The following is a 7158-nucleotide window of genomic DNA, read 5'->3' on the forward strand; positions in this document are numbered from 1 at the left end:
ATAGGTTTTCTGATGGGTATGCTTTATCCATATTGAACTTTTCCAGTATCTTTTGGATGTATGCAGGCTGATGAACAAGTATTCCTGAAGAAAAATGTTCAAGTTGCAAACCAAGACAAAATTTGGTTTTACCCAAATCTTTCATCTCAAATTCCGCCTTGAGATGATTACTTGCCTCATGTATTTCACGTGTAGTCCCAATGATGTTCAAGTCATCAACATACACGGAAATTATACAAAATCCATCCGTGGATTTCTTGATGAACACACATGGACAGTCATTGTTGTTTGAGTAACCCTTTTCCAGAAGGAACTCACTTAGTCGATTATACCACGTTCTACCCGACTGTTTCAAGCCGTATAACGACTTCAGTAGCTTTACGCAATACATGTTGTGGTTCTCTTTTGGATCCGGAATCTTCAGTCCCTCGGGAACTTTCATATAGATATTCGTCTTAAGTGACCCATATAAATATGCAGTCACAACATCCATAAATAGGATATACAAATGCATTTGCACTGCTAGTGATATCAAGTATCGGTACGTGATTCCACTCATCACAGGAGAATATGTTTCATCATAATCGATGCCGGGTCTCTGTGTAAACCCTTGTGCTACAAGCCTCGCTTTATATCTCACCACCTCATTGTTTTCGTTCCTTTTACGAACAAAAACCCATTTTGCCCCCACGGGGAAAACATTATGAGGAGTAGGTATTACTGCAGTAAATACCCCTCTCTTAGCAAGCGAGCGCAATTCATCCTCTATTGGACCCTTCCAACTGGACCAGTCTGAGCGTTTCATACACTCTGCCATGGACTTAGGTTCACGATCCAATGCCAGGTCATCTGCAATCTTTGAGGCGAAAAATATGTCAAAAATTGTAGTCTTTCTGTTGAATGATTCTCCTGATTCAACATAGTTGATGGAAATCTCATCAATACCTTCCGACTCATTGTGATTTCCCACAACAATCAAGTCAAGGTGTACCGATGTCCCAACACCAATATTTGTGTCACAGTTGGGCTGGGTTCTGGATGCATAACATCCTTTAGGTGTCTTTCAACACTAGGTTGAATATCAATACGCGGTTGACCTGCATTTACTATTTGAGGGATCCTCACTTCTCGCGGATGCTTTTGAGAAGCCTTGTCCTTTTTGTCAAGTTTTCTCCCCCTCTTGGGCGGTTGAGTGGTCTTATGAGATATCTCAACTCTCTCTGGAACATTCATAGCGGGAACAAGGGATTTAGTTACACCTTTATAGTTAGTAAATGCATCTGGCAGATTATTCGAAATATTTTGCAAATTAATAATCTTCTGAACTTCCAGTTCAGATTCATTCGTACGTGGATCTAAGGACTGAATGCCTTTGACATTCCAATCTATTTCCCGGCATTCTCTATGATTCTTTTCTCCCCCTAATGCCGGAAAATTGTCGTCATCGAAGATGCAATCAGCGTACCGGGCTGTAAATAAATCCCCTGTTGGAGGCTCCAGGTACTTTATGATCGACGAAGAATTGTACCCCACATAGATCCCCATTTTTCTATGTGGACCCATCGATGTACGCTGAGGTGGTGATATCGGTACGTACACAGCGCAACCGAATCTTCGAGGATGGGAAATACTTGGTTGATTTCCACGTACTAACTGCAACGGGGAGGCCGTATGATATGTCGTTGGTCAAATTTGTATCAAATCCATGGCATGCAATACCGCATGTCCCCAACAAGATGTTGGAAGATTACAGTTCTGTAGGAGTGGTCTTGCTATCAACTTGATCCTCTTGATAAGTGATTCCGCAAGACCATTTTGTGTGTGTACATATGGTACAGAATGCTCCACAGTTATGCCTAAAGCTAGGTAGTAATCATTGAATGCTCGTGAACTAAATTCAGCAGCATTATCCATTCTAATGGATTTTATCCTGTGTTCAGAATGATTTGGCCTCAGTTTAATGATTTGAGCAATCACCTTTGCAAAAGCATGGTTCCTTGTTGATAATAAACACACATTGGACCATCTTGTTGATGCATCAATGAGCACCATAAAATATCTAAATGGTCCCGATAACGGTTGCATTGGACCACATATATCTCCTTGAATGCTTTCAAGAAAAATAAGTGGTTCATTCTTGATCTTCAGATATGAAGGTCTTCTGATTAATTTCCCAGTTGCACATGCAGTGCATATAAAATCCGAGGATTTGGGGAAATTAGCAACCGTTATGTTGTGTCCAATTGAACCATCAATAATTTTTCTCATCATCCCCACACCAGGATGACCCAGGCGATCATGCCATATCTTGAACTTGTCAAGATTCTGAAAAATTATTTTGTATGCCAAATGTTGCTCTGGCTTGATGTATGTGTAATACAGTCCAGAAGATAGAGCAGGCAGTCTCTCAAGGGTTTCCTTGTCGGATCCCTTTTGCTGAGTTATGAGTAGGCTTTCAACCGCATTGTCTTCATGAGTTTCAATGTGGTAGCCATTCATACGGATATCCTTAAAACTCAACAGGGTACGAGTCGAATCCGGATACAATAAAGCCTCCTGGATTTCAAGTTTTGTACCATTCAGGAGGGTAAATGTGGCTTGACCGGAACCAACAATTACCGTGTCATGACCACCAATTGTCATAAGACTTCCCTTACTCTTTTTGAGACTTTGGAAGTATTTAACCTCCCGTAGAATTGTGTTAGAGGCACCACTGTCCACTAAACAAATTTCGTCCTCCATTGGATTGTTTCTCGAAGTTTTCTATAGAGTAAAAGAATAAAATTAATTATTTATTCAATCTCATATAGAAATAACACATACATTACATACTATGTATGTCTTCTTACAAATTATAATACATTATGTTTAAGGACATAATTATTACAATACCATATGTCTAAGGACATAATTATTTTACAACACACAATATAACTAAGGACATCATCACAACACTTATGACATCATTGGAAGATCAAAGCATATCTCCGTATATGTCATTACTGGAAGTAAATTTACCAACATGTCATCAACATTAAGTGGTGGTCCTTCCTTTTGCTGAGCCTGATCTTGGTTCTCCATGTTGTCATGAACTGCATTCAGATGAACGTCTTGAGAACTTTCAAGCATTGGACCAGTGAAGTGAGCTTCGTACTGGTTCCCTTGAGCCTTTTTGCCCTTACCAATCGATTGCTGATACAGCATCACCAAATGCTTAGAAGTTGTACACTTGCTTGCATGATGAGTAGTACAACCACATGTGTAGCAAGCTTGAGAGTTGCTACCCTTATCATTTTTCTTAAAATGATTCTTACTCTTTTGTACTCCATTGCCATTCTGATTCTCATTGCGTCTCCACTTTCCTTTAAACTTCCTATGGTTCCTTTTGGGACCGCAGGACTTCTAAGTATTCTGAGAATTAAAATGTGCTTCAGGCAGCGGCAGTGTTCACGTTGGACGGGACATATTATTCTTGTCGAGAATTTCACTGTGCTTTTCTGGCTGAAGGAGTGCATATATCAGCTCAGAATGCTTCTTGTATTTCTGCTGACGATGTTGTTCCGCAAGAATCCTCACATTAGGATAGAAAGTAGAGAGTGTCTTTTCAATGAGATCCGCATCCGAAACTGCACTATTGCAGAATCTCAACTTAGAGTTGATTTGATGCACAACAGAATTGTTCACTGCAACGGACTTAAAATCCCGGAAACGGATAAGTGCCCATTCTCTTTGCGCTTCAGGCAACATCAACGACCTTTGTTGATCATAACGCTCCTTTAAGGAGTTCCACAATGACAGAGGATTTTCCTCCATCATATACTCTTCTTTCAGAGCAGGATCAAGGTGGTGTCGAATGAAGTGCAAAGAAGCATACTTTGCCGTATCTGCGATAGCATGAGTACCTTGAGTAGGTGTGGTTATAGTGCTGATCAGATTCCTGGCCGCCAAGTTAATCTTGACATCCATGGCCCAGGTCAGATAATTTCTGCCATCAATGGCAAGCTCAGCAAATTCCTTCTTGGATATGTCAGCCATATCCTGCATGAAAAATATCATGCGCCTTAATTTACACTCATGTAAATTAATTGTGTGTAAAATAAAATGCTTGATTAAATATAAAGGTCTAGGAAAGGCCTAAACGACCCAAAATATGACTGTCTACAAAAGATAATCACCATAAAATGGCGTAGATCTTTGTTTTGTAGAACACATAGAGGTAATCACCACGAAGTGGCGTAGACACTCGTATGGCTATTTTCATGCCATAATATGTGTGTTTTCATTTTTGCTTTGAGGTAATCACTACCAAGTAGTGCATACCTTAATCTCATGGTACTTTGTACAACCTTGTGTTATTTAAAACACTTTGAAGGTAATCACCATGTGATGTAGACCCCACAGTCGTGAACAAAGCATACATTGCATTAGATGCAATCCATAAGATATGTGCAAAAACTGAAAGTAGTCATATAATTTTCAAGCATAATCAACATGTAGCAATTAAAAATGCACATATACACATGTTGACATTTCAATAAGCAGATATTACATAATACTATGTTAGAAAATACTAACAAATACATATGTACAAAGACTGAAAGCTAGAAGCTAATCAGAAAAAAAAAACGAAAAAAATGGCAAGTCTGCCAACACATGCAGCCTACTACTCGTAGCAATGACACTTGCTTTTCATTTTTTTTACTTGCATGCAGGAGCAGGTGCTTGTTTGCATGCAGGAGCCGGTGCTTGTTTGCATGCAGGAGATGGTGACCTTGCATGGTGGGTGGTCCATGTGGTGGACATGCAAAGTGCTGGTGGATGGTGGATGGATAATTAACACGCATGTGGCTGTCCACGGCTGTATGCATGCGCTGGTCGGTGAAGGGATAAGGACGCATCGTTCCCATCTCCTTCTCCAGTAGCACACCGCAGCCTTTCCATCTCCTTCTCCATTAGCACACCACAGCCTTCCCATATCCTTCTCCATTAGCACACAATACCCCCATGATGCCAGATCGCAGACTGGTTTTGTCTTCTTACATGGAGGTACGGCCTTCTCTTGGAAGTCAACAAAGCAAACCTTAGTGGCAACGTCCACCAACCATTCTGAGATAATTGCTTTGTTCAAAGCATCACGTGAATGTGTATGGCTTCGCAGAATGATGAACTTTGTCCAAAGTTCAAGTGGGATTGGTTCGGTAAAATCACCCACTATTATCTATGAAGATAATGCTGCTTGCATTGCACAAATGCAAACGGGTTATATTAAGAGAAATATTACAAAGCATGTTTCTCCTAAATTATTTTGCAAACGAAGTCATGCGATAATCTCGCTGATCTATTCACTAAGTCTTTACCAAGTTCTTTATTCCATAAGTATGTAAATGGAATTGGTATGAGACGACTTCGAGACTTGCAAAATTCAGGGGGAGAAATCTCCTAGGATATAACCTGTTAAGATCATGAGATCTTTTGTATTGCACTCTTTTCCTTTGTGAGTTTTCCACATGGTTTGTGACGAAAGGTTTTTAATGAGGCAATATCAATGCAAGCATGGACGATATATGTCATTTTCTCCTTATTTTTTCCACTGGGTTTTAGAAGGAGTTTTTCATGGCATATTGTATGTTTTCTTCTCAATTTTTCCCACAGGGTTTTGGAGGAGAATATTTCAAAGATGATCAGTCTCAAGGACGAGCGAGGATTAGGGGGAAGTGTTAGGATTTAAACTAATTACGTTAATTAGGGAATAATCCTCCCTTGTACGGAAACGCTTCGTACGGTTCCTAGCCAACCGACGCGGCGGTTTTCCCACAACCCCCACGACTGGACGCATCCGTTCGTGGCGAAGGTTCCATGTGTATTTAATCTTCACAGATCATCAATGAAAGATATAGTTCATTCTAAACACGTTATCAGCCCGTGACTCTACCGAGAGCAGAGAAAAGACAAAACAACTCCGGCGAGAGTCGCCGGAAAAGAAGAAAGAAGGGAGGAAAGGAGAAGGTAAGAGGATGCCTCGTGGTCTCCTATCCTTCTTCCTGCACCTCGTTCGTGACGGCGGTCGACGTCGACAGAGTCGTCTCCGTCGCCATGGTGTTGGCGGACTTCGCCGCCACAACCGCCACGCCCGCGATCTTTACCGGTTCGGTGCCCGCCGGAACGGTTTGCGCCGCCGTGCACTACGTCTTAGGCATGGCGCCCATGGTCGCCACGGTGTTGGGCCTTCCGGTTCTTCGCGTGAACCGGCCATGCCGGCGGCGGCGCCTCTCCCGGCCTGGATTCTTGCCGGGCCGGCTGCTCCGAACTTGTACGCGGACGAAGTAATGGAGCTTGTGGACGGAGCAATGGATGTCGATGCCGTCGAGCCGGAACTTGCAGCGCCTCCACCACCACATCCATGCCTAGTGCACGGATGGGGGCCATGCGTGACGGAGGTCCAGGAGGAGGTCGAGATCGCGCCACCGGCGCTGCCCGCGAAGCCCGCACAGCCGGACTCGCTGCGCCTTCCATCACCGACTCCGGCGCACGAGACAGTGGTCGTTGGGGCTTGTGCAACAAGCTTCGGGCTGGGGATGCACCTGCCCTCGGCGGTTGGTGCACGTGCCATGAACGCGGACACCGGCGCTTCTTCGTCGAGCGCTAGCCTCGGGCTGTGCCTCCCCGCGCGGGCTGCTGCGCTCGGGGACGTCTTCGACAACTGGGCGAGCAGCTCCACTGGCCCATCGGCGCCCCGCCGCTGGCACATAGTGCCGCGCGCCGTGCTGCAGCGCAGCCGCGCGGGGAATCTCGGGCTGGCCAATGGGCACTCCAATGGAGTCGTGCCCGGGACACATCTTCCTGGCGGATCTTCTTCAGAGGAGGAGGACGCTGCGTTGGGGCCTTCTACCTTGCGCCAGTAAAGACAGTCGCCGGTGGCGGAGGTTGGTGGAGGTGGTGCTAATGGGTGCTGCAGTGTATTGTGTGCTAATGGAGAAGGAGATGGGAAGGCTGTGGTGTGCTAATGGAGAAGGAGATGGAAAGGCTGCGGTGTGCTACTGGAGAAGGAGATGGGAACGATGCGTCCTTTTCCCTTCACCGACCAGCGCATGCATACAGCTGTGGACAGCCACATGCGTGTTAATTATCCATCCACTATCCACCAGCACTTTGCATGTG

At 44.2% G+C, this 7158-nt stretch overlaps 1 pseudogene; it reads right to left on the bottom strand.

Moving 5' to 3' along the window:
- Positions 1-5928: 5928 nt before the first annotated feature.
- LOC123405497 lies at positions 5929-6398 on the bottom strand (annotated as a pseudogene).
- Between the last annotated feature and the right edge of the window lie 760 nt (positions 6399-7158).

The sequence above is a fragment of the Hordeum vulgare genome, chromosome 6H, assembly GCF_904849725.1.
Source record: "Hordeum vulgare subsp. vulgare chromosome 6H, MorexV3_pseudomolecules_assembly, whole genome shotgun sequence".
In the NCBI taxonomy this organism is placed as follows: Eukaryota; Viridiplantae; Streptophyta; class Magnoliopsida; order Poales; family Poaceae; genus Hordeum; species Hordeum vulgare.